Source organism: Schistocerca americana, chromosome 3, assembly GCF_021461395.2.
Source record: "Schistocerca americana isolate TAMUIC-IGC-003095 chromosome 3, iqSchAmer2.1, whole genome shotgun sequence".
Taxonomy (NCBI): Eukaryota; Metazoa; Arthropoda; class Insecta; order Orthoptera; family Acrididae; genus Schistocerca; species Schistocerca americana.
Window position 1 is genome coordinate 414,178,893 of NC_060121.1, and position 24,654 is coordinate 414,203,546.

Below are 24,654 nucleotides of genomic sequence, written 5' to 3' on the forward strand. Positions count from 1 at the left end.
AGGAAGGTCAGAGCGAAATCGTTAAGTGTGGAAGCAGATTTTTTTTTTTTTTTTTGCCACTTACCTTGCGATGATCAGCAGCACAGAATTCTTGAAGACATTCCGGCTGGAGAAGAGGCTCAGGAACCCCCTCCTGTCTGTCTTGCTCTTGCCCAAGGTCCGAACCACAGACAAGGCGAGCGGAGGTACTGTAGTGCCGTTGGTGGCCGCGATGCGGCGCAACAGTCGCATCGTCTCCTGCTGGCGGCCTCTGCATGCCAGCCAGCGTGGTGACTCGGGAAACCAGCTGAAAAACCGTAAGCATCCAAAGAGAGGAATCTTAGTTCTGCACTCGAGAAGTAATGGGCCTGTAATACCGGTGAAAATATGGTGGAAGAGTCAAAAACTGAACTTCGGTGAAGAATACCATCATAACGACCGGGAGAGCGGTGTGCTGAACCCACGCCCCTTCTATCCGCATCCTCTACTGAGGATGACACGGCGGTCGGATGATCCCGGTAGGCCACTCGTGGCCTGAAGATGGAGTGCTTTAGTAAGAGAAATGTAAAATTTCACAAAAAGTGAGTAACTGTACTTTTTAGAAAAAATCTACAATCAATTTTTGTACAACAAAATTTATTGACCGTCTACGTCATATAAACGTACTCTTATAAGCCAAAACATTACGACCAATGCCCACCGCGACGTTGGATGCCGCGTGGTGGCACTGCAGGCACGTGACGCGGTAACAAATGTATGTAAGCGGAGAAGAGACAGGCGGAGGATCACCCTAGCGAAGATATGGGCTGCAAATGGAGAAATCCATAGAGATAAGCGACTTCGACAAAGGGCAGATTATTATTATGCAGAGCCTGTGAACGAGTATCTCGAAAATGGCGAAGCTTCTTGAACGAACACGTGCTGCTATCGTGAGCATCTATAGATATAGATATAGAAGGACAGTGAAACTACCACTAGGCGCTAAATGGTTGCACGTCCACGACTCTTCACAGAACGTGAGTTACGGAGGCTTCTCCGCTCTGTAAAGTAGGATAGATGGTGGTCTGTGACATCTCTGCCGAAAGAGCACAGTGTTGTTGCACGAACAAGCGTTTCGGAGCACGCCGTTCATCGTACATAGTTCATCAAAGAGCTCAGCAGCAAGCCATCCCTACGTGCTCATATGTTAACCCAACGACATCGTCAGTTACGACTGCAGTGAGCACGGGACCATCGGGATTCGACCGTCGATCAATGGAAACGTGTCAGTTCTTCGGGTGAATCACATTTCTGCTACATTAGGTTGATGGTCGTCTCCACACACGCTGCCATCGAGGTGAACGGCAGCTCGAAAAGTGCAGCGCACCATGGATACAGTCTGGTGGGAGCAGTATTATGCTATGGGAGACGTTCTCCTACCCGTGTACGAGTGGTAGTAATCGAAGACACGCTGACAGCTGTCAACTACCTGCATCCCTTCAATGTCTACATCTACATCTACATCCATACTCCGCATGCCACCTGACGGTATGTGGCGGAGGGTACTTTGAGTACCTCTATCGGTTCTCTCTTCTATTCCAGTCTCGTATTGTTCGTGGAAAGAAAGATTGTCGGTATTCCTCTGTGTGGGCTCTAATCTCTCTGATTTTATCCTCATGGTCTCTTCCCGAAATATACGTAGGAGCAAGCAATATACTGCTTGACTCCTCGGTGAAGGTATGTTCTTGAAACTTCAACAAAAGTTCGTACCCGGCTACTGAGCGTCTCCCCTGCAAAGTCTTCCAATGGAGTTTATCTATGATCTCCGTAACGCTTTCGCGATTACTAAATGATCCTGTAACGAAGCGCGCTGCTCTCCGTTGGATCTTCTCTATCTCTTCTCTCAACCCTATCTGGTACGGATGCCACACTGGTGAGCAATATTCAAGCAGTGGATGAACAAGTGTACTGTCACCCACTTCCTTTGTTTTCGGATTGCGTTTCCTTAGGATTCTCAATCTGGCATCCGCTTTACCGACGATCAACTTTATATGATCATTCCATTTTAAATCACTCCTAATGCTTACTCCCAGATAATTTATGTAATTAACTGCTTCCAGTTGCTGACCTGCTATATTGTAGCTAAATGATAAAGGATCTTTCTTTCTATGTATTCACAGCACTTTACACTTGTCTACATTGAGATTCAATTGCCATTCCCTGCACCATGCGTCAATTCGTTGCAGATCCTCCTGCATTTCAGTACAATTTCCCATTGTTACAACCCTCGATATACCACAGCATCATCCGCAAAAAGCCTCAGTGAACTTACGATGTTATCCACAAGGTCATTTACGTACATTGTGAATAGCAACGGTCCTACGACACACCCCTGCAGCACACCTGAAGTCACTCTTACTTCGGAAGACTTCTCTCCATTGAGAACGACATGCTGCGTTCTGTTATCTAGGAACTCTTCAATCCAATCACATAATTGGTCTGATAGTCCATATGCTCTTTCTTTGTTCATTAAACGACTGTGGGGAACTGTATCGAACACCTTGCGGAGGTCAAGAAACACAGCATCTACCTGGGAACCCGTGTCTATGGCCCTCTGAGTCTCGTGGATGAGTAGCGCGAGCTGGGTTTCACACGACCGTCTTTTTCGAAACCCATGCTGATTCCTACAAAGTAGATTTCTAGACTCCAGAAAAGTCATTATACTTGAAAATAATACGTGTTCCAAAATTCTACAACTGATCGACGTTAGAGATATAGGTCTATAGTTCTGCACATCTTTTCGACGTCTCTTCTTAAAAACGGGGATGACCTGTGCCCTTTTCCAATCCTTTGGAACGCTACGCTTTTCTAGAGACCTGCGGTACACCGCTGCAAGAAGGGGGGCAAGTTCCTTCGCGCTCTATGTGTAAAATCGAACTGGTATCCCATCAGGTCCAGCGGCCTTTCCTCTTTTGAGCGATTTTAATTGTTTCCCTATCCCCCTGTCGTCTATTTAGATATCAACCATTTTGTCATCTGTGCGATAATCTAGAGAGGGAACTACAGTGCAGTCTTCCTCTGTGAAACAGCTTTGGAAAAAGACATTTAGTATTTCGGCCTTTAGTCCGTCATCCTCTGTTTCAGTAGCATTTTGGTCACAGAGAGTCTGGACATTTTGTTTTGATCCACCTACCACTTTGACATAAGACCAGAATTTCTTGGGATTTTCTGCCAAGTCAGTACATAGAACTTTACTTTCGAATTCATTGAACGCCTCTCGCATAGCTCTCCTCACATTACATTTCGCTTCGCGTAATTTTTGTTTGTCTGCAAGGCTTTGGGTACGTTTGTGTTTGCTGTGAAGTTCCCTTTGCTTCCGCAGTAGTTTTCTACCTCGGTTGTTGTACCACGGTGGCTCTTTTCCATCAAATGGTTCAAATGGGTCTGAGCACTATGGGACTTAACATCTGAGGTCATCAGTCCCCTAGGCTTAGAACTGCTTAAACCTAACTAACCTAACGACATCACACACATCCATGCCCGAGACAGGAATCGAACCTGCGAGCGGAGCGGTCGCGCGGTTCCAGACTGTAGCGCCTAGAACCGCTCGGCCACCCCGGCCGGCGGCTCTTTTCCATCTTTCACCAGTATAATTGCCTGTCTCTCTGAGCCAGAAGCGTGCTACAGTAGTTTCAGGACGATTTTAATGAACTTTCGTTGACGCCTAATGTAATTTCTATTAGAGCGACCACTGCATACGCAAATCAGAGGGCCGTTATTTACGTGAATTACATGACCTGATCCCCCCATGAACATGGACCTTGCCGTTGGTGGGGAGGCTTGCGTGCCTCAGCGATACAGATAGCCGTACCGTAGGTGCAACCACAACGGAGGGGTATCTGTTGAGAGGCCAGACAAACGTGTGGTTCCTGAAGAGGGGCAGCAGCCTTTTCATTAGTTGCAAGGGCAACAGTCTGGATGATTGACTGATCTGGCCTTGTAACAATAACCAAAACAGCCTTGCTGTGCTGGTACTGCGAAGAGCCGTAATTTTTCCCGAGGGCATGCAGCTTTACTGTATGATTAAATGATGATGGCGTCCTCTTGGGTAAAATATTCCGGAGGTAAAATAGTCCCCCATTCGGATCTCCGGGCGAGGACTACTCAAGAGGATGTCGTGATCAGAAGAAAGAAAACTGGTGTTCTACGGATCGGAGCGTGGAATGTCAGATCCCTTAATCGGGCAGGTAGGTTAGAAAATTTAAAAAGGGTAATGGATAGGTTAAAGTTAGATATAGTGGGAATTAGTGAAGTTCGGTGGCAGGAGGAACAAGACTTCTGGTCAGGTGACTACAGGGTTATAAACACAAAATCAAATATGGGTAGTGCAGGAGTAGGCTTAATAATGAATAGGAAAATAGGAATGCGGGTAAGCTACTAAATGTCAGGAAGTCATTTCTGAAAGTATTTGTATGGAGTGTAGCCATGTATGGAAGTGAAACATGGACGATAAATAGTTTGGACAAGAAGAGAATAGAAGCTTTCGAAATGTGGTGCTACAGAAGAATGCTGAAGATCAGATGGGTAGATCACATAACTAATGAGGAAGTATTGAATAGGATTGGGGAGAAGAGAATTTGTGGCACAACTTGACCAGAAGAAGGAATCGGTTGGTAGGACATGTTCTGAGGCATCAAGGGATCACCAATTTAGTACTGCAGGGCAGCGTGGAAGGTAAAAATCGTAGAGGGAGACCAAGAGATGAATACACTAAGCAGATTCAGAAGGATGTGGTTGCAGTAGGTACTGGGAGATGAAGAGGCTTGCACAGGATAGAGTAGCATGGAGAGCTGCATCAAACCAGTCTCAGGACTGAAGACCACAACAACAACAACACATGACCTGTGCGTAGACATCTAATCCCACATACACAATGTGATCAAAAGTATCCGGACACCCCCAAAAACATACGTTTTTCACATTAGGTGCATTGTGCTGCCACTTGCTGCCAGGTTCTCCATGTCAGCGACCTCAGTAGTCATTAGACATTATGAGAGAGCAGAATGGAGCGCCCCGCGGAACTCACTGACCTCGAATGTGGTCAGGTGATTGGGTGTCACTTGTATCATACGTCTCTACGCGACTATTTCCACACTCCTAAACATCCCTATGTCCACTGTTTCCGATGCGATAGTGAAGTGGAAACGTGAAGGGACACGTACAGCACAAAAGCGTACAGGCCGACCTCATCTGTTGACTGTCAGAGATTGCTGGCAGTTGAAGAGGGTCGTAACGTGTAATAGGCAGACATCTATCCAGACCATCACACAGTTTTGCATTTGCTACGTGCTGTACTGCATACTGATAGGACAAACTGAACACGCTGTGACAAAAGAGTACGTGTTTCGTCTGGGGATTGTTGCATTACTATGTGTTATGTGTTTTACATTTTGAGTTCTGGTTCACAATAATCAAAAGTATCCGAACACCAGCCAGGAGAGCTCAGTGGTTTGCAGCGTGAAACCTGAACTAGTTATTGGATTTCACCTGAGGAGTAAATTCATCAACGACATTTCCACCCTTCTACAGTTGCCCAAGTCGAAGTTGATGATGATGATGTTGCTATGTGGAAACACGAAGGAACGACCATAGCTAAACCGAGACCACGCAACTTCATACCTGACGGACAGGACCTGTCATACACTGAAGCGCCAAAAAAACAAGTATAGGCCTATGTATTCAAATACAGAGATATGTAAACAGACGGAACACGGCGCTGCGATCGGCAACGCCTATTTAAGACAACAAGTGCCTAGTGCAGTTGTTACGTCGGTTACTGTTGTTACAGCGGCAGGCTATCAAGATTTAAGTGAGTTTGAACGTGGTGTTACAGTCGGCGCACGAGCGATGGGACACAGCATCTCCGAGGTGGCGATGAAGTGGGGATTTTCCTGTACGACCATGTCACGAGTGAACCATGAATATCAGGAATCCGGTAAAACATCTCCGACATCGCTGCGGCCGGAAAAAGGTGCTGCAAGAAAGGGACCAACGACGACTGAAGAGAATCGTTCAACGTTGCAGAAGTGCAACCTTGCCACAAATTGCTGCATATTTTAATGCTGGGCCATCAACAAGTGTCAGCGTGCGAACCATTCAACGAGACATCTTCGGTATGTGCTTTCGGAGCCGAAGGTCCATTCGTGTACACTTGATGACTGCACGAAGCAAAGCTTTACGCTGCGCCTGGGCCCGTCAACACCGACATTGGAACTGTTGATGACTGGAAACATGTTGCCTGGTCGGACGAGTCTCGTTTAAAATTGTAGCGAGCGGGCAAACGTGTGCGGGTATGGGAACAATACCATGAATCCATGGACCCTGCGTGTCAGCAGGGGACTGTTCAAGGTGGTGGAGGCTCTGTAATGGTGTGGGGCGTGTGCAGTTGGAGTGATATGGGATGTCTGATACGTCTAGATATGACTCTGACAGGTGACACGTACGTAAGCATCCTGTCTGATAACCTGCATCCATTCTTGTCCATTGTGCATTCCGACGAACTTGGGCAATTCCAGCAGGACAGTGCGACATCCCACACATCCAGAACTGCCACAGAGTGATTCGAGGAACACTCTTCTTAGTTTAGACACTTTCGCTGACCACCAAACTCCCCAGATACGTACGTTATTGAGCATATGTGGGATGCCTTGCAACGTGCTGTTCAGAAGAGATCTGCACCCCCTGTACTCCTACAGATTTATAGACAAGCCCTACAGGATTCATGGTGTCAGTTCCTTTCAGCACTACTTCAGACGAATCCATGCGTGCTCGCGTAGGGGGGGGGGGGGGAAGTGCCTACACGATATTAGACAGGTGTACCTGTTTCTCTGGCTCTTCATTGTATATTGCGGAGAGTGGTTGTAAAAAAATTCGCATGAAATTAGCTAAAGGAACCGCTGGTGAGTTCCATAGTGGTACAGGCAGTCCAGCTAGCACAGCGACTGTGGGTGCGGTGTTAAAAAGAATAGGGTAAAATGTCTGAACAGCTCCTCATAGGCCACACACTACCGCAGTCAGTGCTAAATGGTGGTTGAAGTGGTGTAAACGCCGACGCCACTCGCCAGTGGATGGCTGGACACGAGTGATTTGGAATGAAGAATAACGCTACGTCCCGTGACAATCTGATGGAAGTGTTTGGGCTTGGCGAGTACCTGTAATGCCAGCAGTGGCCTACAGAGGAGGAGTTATTGGTATGGGGGTGCTTTTTGTGGTTAGGGTGTGGTCTCCTTATTATGCTTAAGAAAGCGCTAAATGCGGAAGAAGCCATTTTATAGCATTGTATATCACTGTCAACATATGATACACACTGCCGCAAAAAGACAAACGCGAGACAGAAGATCTACGCCTACGAATTAGTCTGCATTTCACAATTAAGTGCCTGGCAGACGGTTCATCGAACCACATATGAGCTATTTCTTTACCGTTCCACTCTCGAATGCCGCGCGGCTGTGCGGGGAAGACGAGCACTTAAATCTTTCTGTGGGAGCTCGGATTTCTCTTATTTTATCATGACGATCATTTCTCGCAATGTGGTTGCCCGCCAACAGAATATTTTCGCAATCGGAGAAGAAAGTTGGTACACACATCAAAACACGTTTTGTACCTACCCGATTCCCAGAACTCCTGAAGGTAGACGTTGACTGTGGATATTGTACCACATAGACAGTCCCTTTGACTCTTCAGAGATGTCACTAAACCCGCACAAAGATGTAAACAACCATGCATGAGCAGCACCTATTAGACGGAGGGGGTCCGACAGCCGATCAGTTCCAGTCATTCCACCAGGAAGGAGGTACACGGGTCGTGTTGTCTGTAGTTCAACCATGCCTAGACGGTCAATACCGCTCTCAGCAAGGGAAGTGTCCAGGCGTCTCGAAGTAAACCAAAGTGATGTTGTTCGGACATGGAGGAGATACAGAGAGACAGGAACTGTCGATGACATGCCTCGCTCAGGCCACCCAAGGGCTACTTCTACATTGGATGACCGCTACCTACAGATTGTGGCTCGGAGGAACCCTGACAGCAACGCCACCATGTTGAATAACGCATTTCGTGCAGGCACAGGATGTCGTGTTACGACTCTGTGCGCAATAGGCTGCATGATGCGTAACTTCACTCCTGACGCCCATGGCGAGGTCAATCTATGCACCCACAAAACCATGGAGCGCTGTACAGATGGGCCCAACAACATGCTGAATGGACCGCTCAGGACTGGCATCACGTTCTCTTCACCGATGAGTGTCGCATATGACCTCAACCAGACAATCGTCGGAGACGTGTTTGGAACAACCCGGTCAGTCTGAACACCTTAGACACACTGTCTAGCGAGTGCAGCAAGGCGGAGTTTCCCTTTTGTTTTGGGTTGACATTATGTAGGGCCGACGTACGCCGCTGGTGGTCATGGAAGGCCCCGTAACGGCTGTACGATACGCGAATGCCATCCTACGACCGATAGTGCAACCATATCGGCAGTATATTGGTGAGGCATTCGTCTTCACGGACGACAATTCGCGCCCCCATCGTGCACATCTTGTGAATGATTTCCTTCAGGATAGCGACATCGCTCGACTAGAGTGGCTAGCATGTTATCCAGACATGAACTCTTCGAACATGCCTGGGATGGATTGAAAAGGGATGTTTATGGACGACGTGACCCACCAACCACTCGAAGGCATCTAAGCCGAATCGCCGTTGAGGAGTGGGTCAATCTGGACCAACAGTGCCTTGATGAACTTGTGGATAGTATGCCACGACGAAAACAGGCATGCATCAATGCAAAACTTTTTTTGATGTATGTAATTAAAATTTTATGAGAAGATCTTGCCGCAATGAATAACTCTTTGTTTTAATGATTACCACCCCAATTGCGTTCTCTAAGTGTTCTGTCAATAAATAGGAGTCTTTGGTCTGCTTTATCCACAATATTACCTATGTGACCCCGTTCCAGTTTAAGTTATTCGTAATCGTACTCCCCAAGAAATTTACTGTATGTATAGCATTCAGATTTATATGGTTTATCGTGTAACCGAAATTTAGCAGATTTCATGTGGACGACTTCATCACACTTTTCATCATTTGGAGTCAGTTGTCACTTTTCGCATCATACAGATATCTTGTCTGAATTATTTTGCAATTGGTTTTGTTCATCTGATGACTTTAAAAGATAATAAATGACAGCATCATCGGCAAAAAATCTAAGAAGGTCACTGAGATTGTCTCCTAAGTCGTTTATATAGATCACGAGCAGTAGAGAACCTATAACACTTTGTTGGGGAACGTCAGATACACTTCTGTTTTATTCCTCGACTTTCCGTCAATTACTCGTACTCCGAACTGTACTACAGTATCGAGTAGTACAGTAAAGAAGTTCAAGGGTTAAGAGAAAAATGGGCAGTACTGTTTTTTAGCAGCACGTACCTTGAATGAATGGCCTAAGTTTTGTTCTCAAAGACGATGCACTACTTGCACTGTCGACATTAGTGCGGTTGCGCTGATATTTGCAATGCAGATACAAAGGGGGATAATTATTAAATTAAGTGCAGTCACTCTGTAGCGAACCGCAGGATACCACGAGTACGTTGCATTAAAATACTCTGGAAATAAGAGGTGTGGCTGTAAAACAACGTGACATGCTGTCACAGAGTAAATACGCATGCGCTGAATGTAATGTCTCTTGCAGCGGTCTCTCCGCGATATTTTCAGAAATTTTATAAATTACATAACTCAGTACATATCTCGAAATATCTCTTCTTATCTTACTGATTATCAATGCAAAGTAGTTTCAAGCCCAACTATTCCTTGGAGCGTCCATTTACTCCATGGAATAGCTTCTGTGCTATCTATGTTTTCTCTTATGAAAAGAATGAAGAAATGCTTGCCGATTAGTCGTGAAAGAAGGAGGATGTATATGTATGTATTGTTGAGCTAGTCGCCATCTTGATGAGATTCTGTATGAGAAGGAATTTAATACATGAACTAAACTAAAGTAAGTGTGTTCGCGTATTATTTAACTGATTATTATTGTCAGTGTCTGCTTACTACGCTGTGTTGCACGGGATCAGTGTGGAACGTCTGATTTACACTGGACGAACCTGCCGTTTTGTATGCTCAAGATATCCAGTTACTTCAAATAAATAGGCTAACACGGTCTTACCAGCAGATCTCCGGTCTTCCCCATGTGATCACCGAAAGTTAATAATTATTACAAATGTTTCCAGGAGATCGACTGACAATTTTCGTCGCACCGAGACTTCGAAATTGCTTCACTGCCTTATGGAATTTAAGTTAAGCTCAATTTAATCAGGATAGAACAGTATTGAACTGTGTGAATGTGATAAGCCTGCTTTGTGAATGAAAATTCCCTTAACACACGCATGTTTTTACTATCCTGACCAGTGAAGCTAAATCAGGCCGGTGTGAGAGAGGTTTTTTAAATTTTAGATACACAAAACAAACAAAAAAATTAAATGAAGATGAAAGAGTAACTGCTGTGAAACGTGAAAGCTTCTCAGTCCAATGCGACACCTCTAGTATATGTATACAAATCAGTGTGGCCATAGCCTTCACTTGTGTAATAGCTGTCATTTTGTTTTGCCGAAAAAATTATAAGTATAATAACAGAACAAGGAATTGTCAAGAAGTTTCACATGAAATTTGAAAAAAAAACTCTACTGACATCTGTCTTTTACTAAAAGAAGTGTATGATGAAGACTATTTATCACGTACGCGAATTTCTGAGTGGTATAAAGCGTTTCCAAGATGGCCGACAGGACGTTGAAGATGACACACGCCCGGGACACCATTCAGCATCAAAAACGGATGAAAATATCGAAAAGTAGGTAATCTGATTCTGTCTGACCGTCGGTTGAGTATTCGATAGATTTCTGAAACTGTAGGTATTGACAAAGAATGTGTGAGTCAAATTTTACGTAAGCGGTTCAATATGGGAAAAGTGTGTGCGGAACTAGTGCCGAAAATTCTCACAATCGAGCAAAAAAAAGTTCGCGAAAATGTTTGTACTGACACTTTAAATACCACTGAAAATGATCCTAATGTCTCAGCAAGAGTGACACATATGACGTATCTTTTTTTTTTTTTTCCAATTACGATCCATGCATCGGAAGGACCCAGATTGATCAAAACGAAAAAGCTCGAATGAGCAAAAAAAGATTCAAAGGGATGACGATTGCTTTTTTTTCGATATTCAAGGAATTGTGTATCTTCAGTGGTTTCCTGAAAGTAACCTGCCAGGGTAGCAGAGAGAACTAACGCGCTGCTTCCTGGACTCGGGTAGGCACGCCGGCCCCGGATCGAATCCGCCTGGCGGATTAACGACGAGGGCCGGTCTGCCGGCCAGCCTGGATGTGGTTTTTAGGCGGTTTCCCACATCCCACTAGGTGAATACCGGGCTGGTCTCCACGTTCCGCCTCATTTACACGCGCCGCAGACATTTGAAACTCGCCCGCACTGTTTCACGATTTACACTCGACGCAGACAGTTGGGGTACACTGATTCCATCCTGGGGGGTACGGGGTGGCGGCAGGAAGGGCATCCGGCCATCCCTAACACTAACACTGCCAAATCCGTTGTAACCACGAGGACCCTATGACTGCTGCGGGACTATGGCGTAAGCGAAAGAAAGAAAGAAAGTGGTTTCCTGAAAGTCAAAGTATTAATCAAAAAGTATTAATCGACATTACTACCTTCAAGTTCGTGTTCAACGACCCGAATAGTGAAAGAACTAGTAATAGATTCTGCATCAAGACAATGCACTGGCACACCCCGCACTGTCTGTAAAGAGGTTCCTAGTGAAGTGCAGGAGCCCAGTATCAGGCCAGCCACCTTATTCGCCTGTCCTAGCACCACGTGACTTTTATCTATTCACCAAGGTCAAATCTGGATTAAAAGGAACAAGAATCCATTCCGTTGAAACAGTGAAAGGAAAAGTAGTATGCGTCATCAAGGACCTCATACAGGCAGACTTCCAGCATTGTTTTCACCAAAGGGAAATTTGCGCGGAGAGTTGTAAGGATAAAGGAGGAGAGTATACTGAGGGTGACAGAGAACTACATATACCATGTTTTCGAAACAAAATTTGGAAATTTGTGGTAAGATCTTATGGGACCAAATTGCTGAGGTCATCGGTCCCTAAGCTTACACACTACTTAATCTAACTTAAACTAACTTACGCTAAGGACGTCACACACACATACACATGCCCGAGGGAGGACTCGAACCTCCGACGAGGGGAACCGCGCGGACGGTGACGCCTCAAACCGCGCGGCTATCCCGCGCGGCCGAAATAAAATGTTTACAGCAACAGTCCCATTATTTTATAGCCACACTTCGTATCCCTGAACAACCTTTGGATCTTGTCGGTGTGGTTCGCGTTCACCTGTGTACAGATGCTGGGCGCTCACTGCTGCGATGTATACAAGGACACTGTGCTGAGGGCCCACGACTGAACACCACGTGTTTACATGTGGGCATCCAACAGCAACTTTGACAGGAAAACGCTTCCGAAGGGATCTACTGTCACTGGTGTGTCATTAAAGTGTCGTTTAGTTTGAGACCGAGGTGTGAAACTCGTTTTTTGAAATCAGTGTTGCATGGTTGTGTGCGCATTATCAGTGTGCATTTCAGTTTCTTCATTTTACGGGTAGAAGAACCATTTTTGTCTCTGAAGTGTTAGTTTTGACTATTACATCGATGGTGGTCGTGTTGAAGCTTGTCTGCTTAAAATCAGTGCAAAAGAGAAGCACATGCATGTTTGAATTCATGACTGGATAAACAAAAGATGTGAGCTACAGCGTCCAGCTACTAAATTTTGGTAAATTACTTCAGAAGCTACTTCAGCCACATAGGAGTGACGTCAGAACGATTCACAGCTCTTAATAAAGATCCAGATGCTGTAAGGACAATAAATTCGTTAATACGTGAAATGTTTTTGTCGAAGTTGAAACTGGAGAGCACACAGTGCTCCTTTTTGGTAAGTGGAGCTTCTTGTTTTTCGTCCCTACTGTATCCCCATCATGTTCCAAAGTCTATAGCTGCCAAATATATTGTAATCTTTGCGATGCCACCTATTTGGGAAGTTCCTTATGTAGCTTACTGGGAGGTCTTTATGCCTGCGTGGTACCACTCTAGTGGTCGACATCGATGCCAACGTCTGGCTGCATCAGTAACGACCCCATCATCCACGTACTGCCTCCCGCGGAGTGCATCCTTCATCTGGTCGAACAGATGGACATCGGAAGATACGAGTCGGAAGATACGAGTTCCAGGCTGTAGAGCAGACGAGGAAGAACAGTCCAATGAAGTTTCGTAAGGCCCTCTCGGGTGTGCAGATTTGTGTGTGGCCTTATGTTTTCATGGAGAATGAGAAATTCGTTCGCATTTTTGTGGCGACGAACACGTTGAAATAGTTTCTTCAATTTACTAGGGGTTGAACAACACACTTCAGAGTTGATCGTTGCACCAGGAGGGAGGACATCAAACAGAATAACCCCTTTAGAATCCCAAATGACAGCCGTCATGACTTTAACTGCTGAGGGTGCGGGTTTGAACTGTTTTTTTCGGAGGAGAGATGATGTGATGCCACTCCATGGATTACAGATTTGTTACCGGGTCGAAGTGATGAACCAGTGTTTAATCAAATGGTTCAAATGGCTCTGTGCACTATGGGACTCAACTGCTGAGGTCATTAGTCCCCTAGAACTTAGAACTAGTTAAACCTAACTAATCTAAGGACATCACAAACATCCATGCCCGAGGCAGGATTCGATCCTGCGACCGTAGCGGTCTTGCAGCTCCAGACTGCAGCGCCTTTAACCGCACGGCCACTTCGGCCGGCAGTGTTTAATCACCTGTGACCATTTTCGACAAAAGAATTGTCACGATCAGCCTTCAACACGCAAGCAACTCCGCACAGATGGTCCTTCGTTGCTCTTTATGGTCTTATCTTAGGGGGCGAGGGTCAGATCACCGAAGATAAGCGCTATTGGGCTTGGCCGGCACTTGGATGGGTGACCATCCGGGCCGCCATGCGCTGTTGACATTTTTCTGGGTGCACTCAGCCTCGTGATGCCAATTGAGGAGCTACTCGACCGAGTAGTAGCGGCTCCAGTCAAAGAAAGCCATTGTAACGACCGGGAGAGCGGTGTGCTGACCACACGCCCCTCCTATCCCCATCCTTAGTGAGGATGACACGGCGGTCGGATGGTCCCGATGGGCCACTTGTGGCCTGAAGACGGAGTGCTTTAGGGGGTGAAGAGCCCAGTGAACACACACCTTTGAGTACACCAACTGGAGACGAGTGTGTCAGCACTACCAACCGAGACGTCCAGTTGAGCAGCGAGGTGTTTGTGAGCCGTCTATCACCTCGCATGTGAGTGTCCGGATGTTCCAAATTGCGGGAGTCACCGCGGAAAATCGACAGGTTTATGCAATCTTGTTGCGGTGATGACAGACGCGTCGCCCAACGACTCTCCTCGCTTTTGTTCACTGCCAGGTGTCCCCACACATTGTGCAAACGCCTATGAACATCTTCTATACTGTGGTTTTCCGGCAGAACAGCAAACCCCGTTGCAGGCGCCATTTTGAAGGCTATGGATAGCGTATCAGAGCTTCACGACACTACAGGGACTAAATCGGGAATATTCCACGGTGTCCCACAAACTCGACATTTTTTCAACCAAAATGAGCCGAGAAAAAAAAGTGTTGGATTATTTACTGAACGGCCCTCGTATATTGCCGGCCGGAGTGGCCGTGCGGTTCTAGGCGCTACAGTCTGGAACCGGGCTACCGCTACGGTCGCAGGTTCGAATCCTGCCTCGGGCATGGATGTGGGTTATGTCCTTAGGTTAGGTTTAATTAGTTCTAAGTTCTAGGCGACTGATGACCTCAGAAGTGAAGTCGCATAGTGCTCAGAGCCATTTGAACCATTTGAACCCTCGTATATTTCAAGCTGAAAAGAATATTTTCTCTTTAAAATTCAGCATCGACGGCTTTGACAGCTCGTGCAGATAGGCAGACAATATGCCGTTTAGTTTACTGCCTCGTTAGCAGTCGGCTGAGACTTATTGCACTGGCTGCCCAACCTGACGTGTGCTTTTGTTCAAGACTGCATGACAACGCCCTTGATAGTGGAGACGTTTCTCTTTTCCACATTCGTTCTTAAATATCATAAAAATTGACATACTCTAATTTAAATTGTAAGTAGGCTGTTTAGGTTTTTATATTGGTAACGCCACGTAGCGCTTTGCATGAAAATCACTGGCTGTGCTGTGTGCAGTCTGTGGCTGGTTAGCATTGTTGTAACATTCGCTATTGTAGTGTTCGGCAGTTGGCTGTTAACAGCGCGTAGCGTTGCGCAGTTGGAGGCGAGCCGCCAGCAGTGGTGGATGTGGGGAGAGAGACGGCGGAATCTTGAGAGCGGACGATCTGGACGTGTGTCAATCAGAGACAGTAAATTTGTAAGACTGGATGCCATGAACTGCTATATATATTATGAATTTTGAACACTATTAAGGTAAATACATTGTTTGTTCTCTATCAAAATCTTTCATTTGCTAACTATGCCTATCAGTAGTTAGTGCCTTCAGTTGTTTGAATCTTTTATTTAGCTGGCAGTAGCGGCGTTCGCTGTATTGCAGTAGTTCGAATAACGAAGATTTTTGTGAGGTAAGTGATTTGTGGAAGGTATAGGTTAATGTTAGTCAGGGCCATTATTCGTAGGGATTATTGAAAGTCAGATTGCGTTGCACTAAAAATATTGTGTGTCGGTTTAGTGTTGATCAGAATAGGTAAAGGGGGAAATGTCTGAGTACGTTCAGCTCTGCTCAGCTGTTTGAAAATAAAATAACGTAAGGGGTTTACCAGCACAGTAATTCATTAATTTTTCTAAGGGGACGTTTCAAAATTACATTGGATTTAAACATCCTCTACTTCTCATGCATGGTAGTGTATGTGCTTAGCGTAAATTTCAGTCACATCGAAGTTAACAAATAATGCTAAAGTCAATGTGGCATTCCATTCCTTGAAAGGGGTCTGGTTTTCCGACAATCATGAGCTGCATACTCATAGACATCAGCCGGCAGAGGGAACACCCAGACAGTGCATTTATCTTGAAAAGAAAAGGAAAAGGAAAGAAAGATTAGAGTTTAACGTCCTGTTGACAGACCTGTCATTAAAGACGAATAAACAGCCCTCGCTGCCTTAACATTCGGACCTGGTGGTCTAGCGGTATAACGCCTGTCTGAACAAAGAAATGGCGTAGGACCACTGTACATTTCAGTCTTTGTTTAACCTAGTCCGTACGTCTTAAAAAGATAAAGATCCACCTGGAACGACTCGTGGTTCGGAATCCACGTTAAATTGCAGCACCTCTTTCCCCGCGTAGTTTTACAGGATAACACGCCACCGAAGTGGTGTAAAATTTGAGGACTTGCACCAGGCCGTTGGGATACTCAGAGTTATTATTATTACAGCCTTAATGCAGTCTTTCAGAAGAAGAACCGCATCTTCTCATCAGCTAATCACTCAGTTGTCTTCACGAGCTGGGTGAACTGCCTACACGCCAAGGAAGCAGAAAAGTTTCAGTCGGAAAGTACATTATTAAATATAAACTATTTTTAATCATATCTTTCCCCAGATAACGAGAATTCATTGATATTTTATCAGTGTGTGTTGTGTGCCATAAATGTTGATGGGGTTCGTGTTAATATTTTAGATGTGTACTAATCTTCTACTGACAATATCATGTCGTCTGTAATAAATTAGTTTCACGTTACGTATCACCACAAGAGTTGTGAAGCACTCGTTCAACTCAAAAGACTCTGTAGTCCATGGTTCCGCCTCCTACAGTAGCCTCTGCCTTTGGTTGTATTGTATATTAACCTGGGATCTAGAAACGACGGAGAGGCCCGTCTCTGCCGCAGCCGCAATGGTCCACAACCCCACGACGACTACCGCAGTCCACTTCACCCCTCCGCCATCCCACACTGAACCCAGGGTTATTGTGTGGTTCGGCCATCGGTGGACACTCCCCCCACCCCTCCCTCGCACCCCAGGCAACGTCTCACAGTCTCACACCAAACGAGTGCAACCCCTATGTTTTTGTGTGGTGGAGTAATGGTGGTGTACTCGAACGTGGAGAACTTGTCTGCGCAGCAATAGCCGACATAGTGTAGCTGAGGCGGAATGAGGGGAACCACCACGCATTCGCCGAGGCTGATGGAAAACCGCCTGAAAACCATCCACAGAGTGGCCCGCTCTCCGGATCTCGACACAAGTCCGCCAGGTGGATTCGTGCCAGGGGGGACCAGGCGCTCCTTCCCACTCTGGATGGGCGTGTGTTAGACCGCTCGGCTAACCGGGCGGGCTTGCCTTTGGTTAAGTAGTGCAGAGCATGTATTTAAGCAACACTTTGAGTGCAGAGCCTAACCAACCGATTAGGTGCCTCGGAGTCCAGTTTCGAGTTCGATACGGCAGCGTGGGCGGGCAGTTTACCACTCTTCTTTTCTGCATTAAGCTACGAATATCATACTGCGTACTAGTGACTGGAGTATAGACATATGTTTTGTGTATTACTGAGATGGGTATTTGGAAGCTACTTCATTCAGGATTATTGATTAGAGTGTTGCTTACCGCGCTGTAATTCTATATCATACGATTTACAGGTTCAATTTGGGGATGTGCTTTCCAATTGCGTATTCATGTAAGCAAGATCAGCTCTGTGTTTAGTTCACATCTACGTTTGAATACACGAGGATCACTATCTACTTTAATTTAATTATCCAAGCGTACTGGTCTTCTTACACATTACTTCCTCACTCTCTAAATAATATTGTGGAGATTAGAAAACATATGCCGTATTTTTCTATTTTTGTAAATAGGCGGTACTGTACAGCCAACTGGTCCATTAGAGAACATAACACTACTGTCCATGAAAATTGCTACACCAAGAAGAAATTCAGATGATAAACGGGTATTCATTGGACAAATATATTATACTAGAACTGACATGTGATTACATTTTCACGCAATTTGGGTGCGTAGATCCTGAGGAATCAGTACCCAGAACAACCACCTCTGGCCGCAATACGGCCTTGATACACCTGGGCATTGAGTCAAACACAGCTTGGATGGCGTGTGCAGGTACAGCTGCCCATGCAACTTCAATACGATACCACAGGTCATCAAGAGTAGTGACTGGCGTATTGAGACGAGCTAGTTGCTCGGCCACCATTGACCAGACGTTTTCAATTGGTGAGAGATCTGGAGTATGTGCTGGCCAGGGCAGCGGTCGAACATTTTCTGTATCCAGAAAGGCCGTACAGGACCTGCAATATGTGGTCGTGCATTATCCTGCTGAAATGTAGGGTTTCGCAGGGATCGACTGAAGGATAGAGCCACGGTTCGTAACACATCTGAATTGTTCCACTGTTCAAAGTGGCGTCAATGCGAACAAGAGGTGACCGAGACGTATAACGAACGGCACCCTATACCATCACGCCGGGTGATACGCCAGTATGGCGATGACGAATACACGCTTCCAATGTACGTTCACCGCGATGTCGCCAAACACGGATGCGACCATCATGATGCTGTAAAGAAAACCTGGATTCATCCGATAAAATGACGTTTTGCCATTCGTGCACTCAGGTTCATCGTTGCGCACACCATCGCAGGCGCTCCTGTCTGTGATGCAGCGTCAAGGGTAACCGCAGCCATAGTCTCCGAGCTGATAGTCCATGCTGCTGCAAACGTCGTCAAACTGTTCGTGCGGATAGTTGTTGTCTTGCTAACGTCCCCATCTGTTGACTCAGGGATCGAGACGTGGCTGCACGATCCGTTACAGCCATGCGGATAAGATGCCTGTCATCCCGACTGCTAGTGATACGAGGCCGTTGGGATCCAGCACGGCGTTCCGTATTACCCTCCTGAACCTACCGATTCCATATTCTGCTAACAGTCATTGGATCTCAACCAACGCAAACAGCAATGTCGCAATACGATAAACCGCAATCGCGATAGGCTACAATCTGACCTTTATCAATGTCGGAAACGTGATGGTACGCATTTCTCCTCCTCACACGAGGCATCACAACAACGTTCCACCTGGCAACGCCGGTCAACTGCTGTTTGCGTATGAGAAATCGGTTGGAAACTTTCCTCATGTCAGCACGTTGTAGGTGTCGCCACCGGCGCCAACCTTTTGTGAATGATCTGAAAAGCTAATCATTTGCATATCATAGTATCTTCTTCCTGTCGGTTAAATTTCTCGTCTGTAGCACGTCATCTTCGTGGTGAAGCTATTTTAATGGCCAGTAGTGTATGTACGTGTTATTCATGAGCTTTTGAGATCATTATCCGAATAATAACTAAATATAAAATAAAATCCCTCATGAATTACTTTCCACGTGACATCTTTTTTCAGGAGTACAGACTTAACAGCTTAGATGAACATGAAAGACAGGGACAAGCACTTTCGAGAACAATAGTCATCGGGAAGGTAGAAGCAAAACCAGACGATATAAAACAAATTGTAATGCTAATGTACAATTCGCGACAAGATGAAGCAACAGAAGGGATAGGAGAATTCCTAAGACAAGCCGCCAACCCCAGGTACAAAAGAGGAGCGAACAAATCGTTCAACACGGAGTGTTACAGGATAAGAAAACGCGTACTAGAAAGCCTACACCAACTTAAACGGTGCTCAAGGAACCCTACACTCCTAAGGATTTGAGACGAAAACCGATATACCTAGAAGGAAACACTACAAGAAGAGAAGAGAATGTTCTGTGATAGAGAAGGAAGGAAACTAGTAGAGGATGCTAAAAGAGACCCATGTATTGCACTACACCCCAGAAAACGATCCGAAACACATTTCATCAGTATGAAAGAATGGAAGATGTACTTCGACAACATGCTGAAGAAGAGGCGACTAAAAGACAGGCCAGAAAGCAAACGGGAGACAGTGCTGCAAACAACTACGGAATGTATTGCGCTGGCTACAGAATAGGTCGAACAGCACCAAGAACAAAAAAGCTGTTGGCCCTGCCAGACTGCATAGCGAATATTTAAGAGAAATAAATCTACATCTACATGGATACTCTGCGAATCACACTGAAGTGCCTGGCAGAGGGTTCATCGAACCACCTTCACAATTCTCTATTATTCCAATCCCGTATAGCGCGCGGAAAGAATGAACACCTATATCTTTCCGTGCGAGCTATTAGTTTCCTTATTTTATCGTTATGATCGTTCCTCCCTATGTAGGTCGGTGCCAACAAAGTATTTTCACATTTGGAGGAGAAAGTTGGCGATTGGAATTTCGTGAGAAGATTCCATTGCAACGAAAATCGCCTTTCTTTTAATGACGTCCAGCCCAAATCCTGTACCATTTCTGTGACACTCTCTCCCATATTTCGCGATTGAACTTTTTCGATGTACTCTGTCAGTCCTATCTGGTAAGGATCCCACACCACGCAGCAGTATTCTAAAAGAGGACGGACAAGCTTAGTGTAGACAGTATCCTTAGTAGGTCTGTTACATTTTCTAAGTGTCCTGCCAATAAAAGGCAGCCTTTGGTTAGCCTTCGCCACAGCATTTGCTATGTGTCCTTTCCAATTTAAGTTGTTCGTAATTGTAATAGCTAGGTATTTAGTTGAATTTATGGCTTTTAGATTAGACTGATTTATCGTGTAACCGAAGTTTAAAGAGGTCCTTTTAGCACCCATGTGGATGACCTCACTCTTTTCGTTATTTAGTGCCAATTGCTACTTTTCGCACTATTCACATATCTTTTCTAAATCGTTTTGCGGTTTGTTTTGATCTTCTGATGACTTTATTAGTCGATAAACGACAGCGTCATCTGCAAACAACCGAAGACGGCTGCTCAGATTGTCTCCCCTGTTTTACTCTATGGCTTTCCGTCAATTACTACGAACTGTGACCTCTCTGACAGGAAATCAAAAATCCAGTCACATAACTGAGACGACATTCCATAAGCACGCAATTTCACTACCAGCCGCTTATGTGGTACAGAGTCAAAAGCATTCCTGAAATCCAGAAATACGGAGTCGATCAGAAATCTCTTGTCAATAGCACTCAGCACTTCATGTGAATAAAGAGCTAGTTGTGTTTCACAGGCACAATGTTTTCTAAATCCATGTTGACTGTGTGTCAATAGACAGTTTTCTTCGAGGTAATTCATAATGTTTAAACACAATGTATGTTCCAAAATCCTGCTACATATCGACGTTAACGATATGGGCCTGTAATTTAGTGGATTACTCCTACTACCTTTCTTGAATATATGTGTGACCTATGCAACTTTCCAGTCTCTTGGTACGGATCTTTCGTCGAGGGAACGGTTGTATATGATTGTTAAGTATGGAGCTAATGCATCAGCATACTCCGATAGGAACCTAATTGGTATATAATCTGGACCAGAAGACTTGCTTTTATTAAGTGATTTAAGATGTTTCACTACTCCGATGATATTTACTTCTACGTTACTCATGTTGGCAGCTGTTCTGGGTTCGAATTCTGGAATATTTATTTCGTCTTCTTTTGTGAAGGCATTTAATACAAACGCCAATGTGGGCAAAACTCTATAGCAAGCGTATACAATTAGCCTCCATTCCAAAACAGTGGAGACAGTCATTAACAAAAGCGCTACATAATGGGAAAGGGGGCCTCAAGAACCCTAGCAAATAGAAAGGTATAGCACTATAAAACTTACGTTTCAAAGAAGTCACAAAAAATAATAAAGGAAAGAATAAAGCAAACAACGGACGAACACCTCCCAGCGAGATAAACAGATTGGTCAGGAAAGGAAGATCTGCTCTGACGACAATAGAGTTCCTGTTAAAGAGCCCTTGGAGACAGAGCAAAATTTTGTATAGTATTTATAGACTCCAAAAAAGCCTTTGACTGTATAAACAGAAAGCTACTGAAAAAAAAAAAACTAGAAGATGCAACATATGGACAAGAATCATTAGCGCAATAATGCGATGGAACGAAACAAGTGTCTCGGACAACCTCTCCCGATCAGATTCGATACTCCAATCAAACGGAGTACTTCAGGGAGACCTACTGAGTCCTCTGTTATTTATCCTAGCAGCGGAAGAAATAGTAAGGATACCACAAAGGAACGGTGTAATCTCAAACGCTTACGCAGACGATATTGTAATAGGCTCAAAAGACATTGCAAAGCTACAAGAAATAATTTACGATATTGAAGTTTGCTGCGTCGAACGCGGCTTCGAAATAAACGAGACAAAAACAGAAATGATGGTTCTCAGAAATAGTGTAAAAGCACCAGCCTTAGCTGAGATACGGGAGAGAAAACTGTAAATCGTACCAGACTTCGGGTACGTAGGGGTGACCATACAACAAGTGCAAAATGTTTCACAAAACATGTAACAGAGAAAGAAATGCAAGCAGTAATGACTGTCCATGAAATAGAACACATTAGACCCCTCAGACTAAAGGCAGCAATGGCGCTATCCAGAGCCAAAATATCCCCAGTACTGACATATGACATAGAAATCATCGGACTACATCTCACAGTGAAAAACATAACGATCCTAGAAAGAGTAAAGGCGATCTACGTATAGAAAGCAATCGGAATGTCCAAAACAACATGGTCCAGACATTCTGGCGAGGGAATCATTCCTTACTGAAGACCTATGGACAATCCTGACGGTACCCAACATTAGAGCTTCGGAAAGTCTACTAAAAACACTGAAGGAAAAAAGGGAAGACGTAATTCCAGAATTTTACAGCACAATCGCCGTGATTGACCGAACATGGACAAAGGAAAACTTCGAGATGAGACACGAGATCACCAGAATGGTTTCCACAACCTTATTTGCAACAACGCGTCATATCATGAACCAAACGCAATGTCTGAGTGTGATCTGCGTCATTGAATATGCAAACGATATCATATAGAACTCTGTACAAAAACGACACGATCAGTAAGTGACCATGCAAACCAGCATACGTAAAATTTATGTTTTCGTATGTTATTATAATTGTACTTTTAACTTGAATGGCTATTTGGCTGCAGTAATCTTATTATTACGGTACTGTTATTAGTTGCACATTTCCTCATTTAAGCTTTATTCTCTCAACTACCATAATATATAAATGCAAGGTAACTGAAGTGAACTGCCTTCAGCGTAATTAATCTTTCTGGAAACTCCCTTTAGTAAAGACGTCATTTTCTGACGTTATATAAAATGTTCAGCTAGATAAAAAGATTGCAAGTCACTGTGGACTTCAAGACTCCTGCTGCAGGAATGAAGACTAGATTTTTCTTTCAAATGAAACATTTTTCTTTCGACAAGTGGTAGAATGTACCATGTACTATTACATCTGCATTGCACGAATGTCTCCTACAAGGAGGGATGCATTAACATTGATAGAATATTGGTAGGTTGTACTAGGGCAGTTGAAAATCTTGGTTACTATTTATCTTAATTTACTTTATTATTTTCTTGCACTATAAAAATTCGCTCACTGCATCATATTTAATTAAAAAGTATTCAGATCGCTTTGTTTTTCATTCATGGGTCGAATTTCATAAAAAGGGATAACATCTTGAGGGCATAATGCCGGAATAATAACTTGGTATGCATTCGCGAATAAAACTTATAAGGTAGTGGCAGCTTTCATCTGTAAACCATTACCCAGGCCATCCTTTGTGTGTATCTTCTGACGGGCCCATTTTTTAGCTTACCTGTAGTCTTTAATTACTTTATATAAACTGTCAGCGTATGCATTTCAGATTTGTTCTGACAATTAATTTTAGTTATTTGGTGCATAATTTTCCCAGTGGCGTGTTCAACAAGCGTGCTACCACTATGACTGTTCTTTCTGCAAGTATTCAAATCTTCCTTGGCTTCTTTTAAATGTAACTTTGTGCACTTGTGAAAATTTCATAACACGAGAGCTTAACTTTGCTATAAATTGTCTTTTGGGAGTTCGAGAGATTAATGCACGCTGCAAGCAGAATCACTGGGATGTTTTTTTACTATTTTATGCAGCATTCAAGTCCTTCTGATTTTGTATGAATTTAAATTAATTTATGGGAAAGCTCAGATTAACAGTGGGAGCTATTTTGATCACATTTGTCAGTAATTCTTGTTTCATGCGGTATTCTATTACGTAGAACAGTGCGAGAGGTAAAAGTTGACTGCAAAGTGTAAAAGTTAGATGATGGTGTGTGTATCCTTCCACAGGAGAATTCTTACTGCGTATTATAACTGTTTTTCATATCTACGATTCTACTGCTTCCACTGCTGTGCTAATATGCTTGTAACTGTTAATTTAAAGGTAAGTTTCATTTATCTAATAATTATGAAGAAACTTCTACGTACAATGAATCTTAATCAGTGTGGTACACTTAACTGATACATTACGGTGATATGATGGTACTAGGATATTTGGGAGCTTGTTCTGTAACTACTGTTATTGCATTTCACAGTATTATTAATCATTTTTGTGTGCTTGCAAGGTTGCAGGGGATAAATTAATTATTCTGTCTCTGGTACTCCACTTGCAGAGAGATTATTAGTGTCTGATTCACTATTGGCTCTGAATTTTTTTTGTGTGGATTCTGCA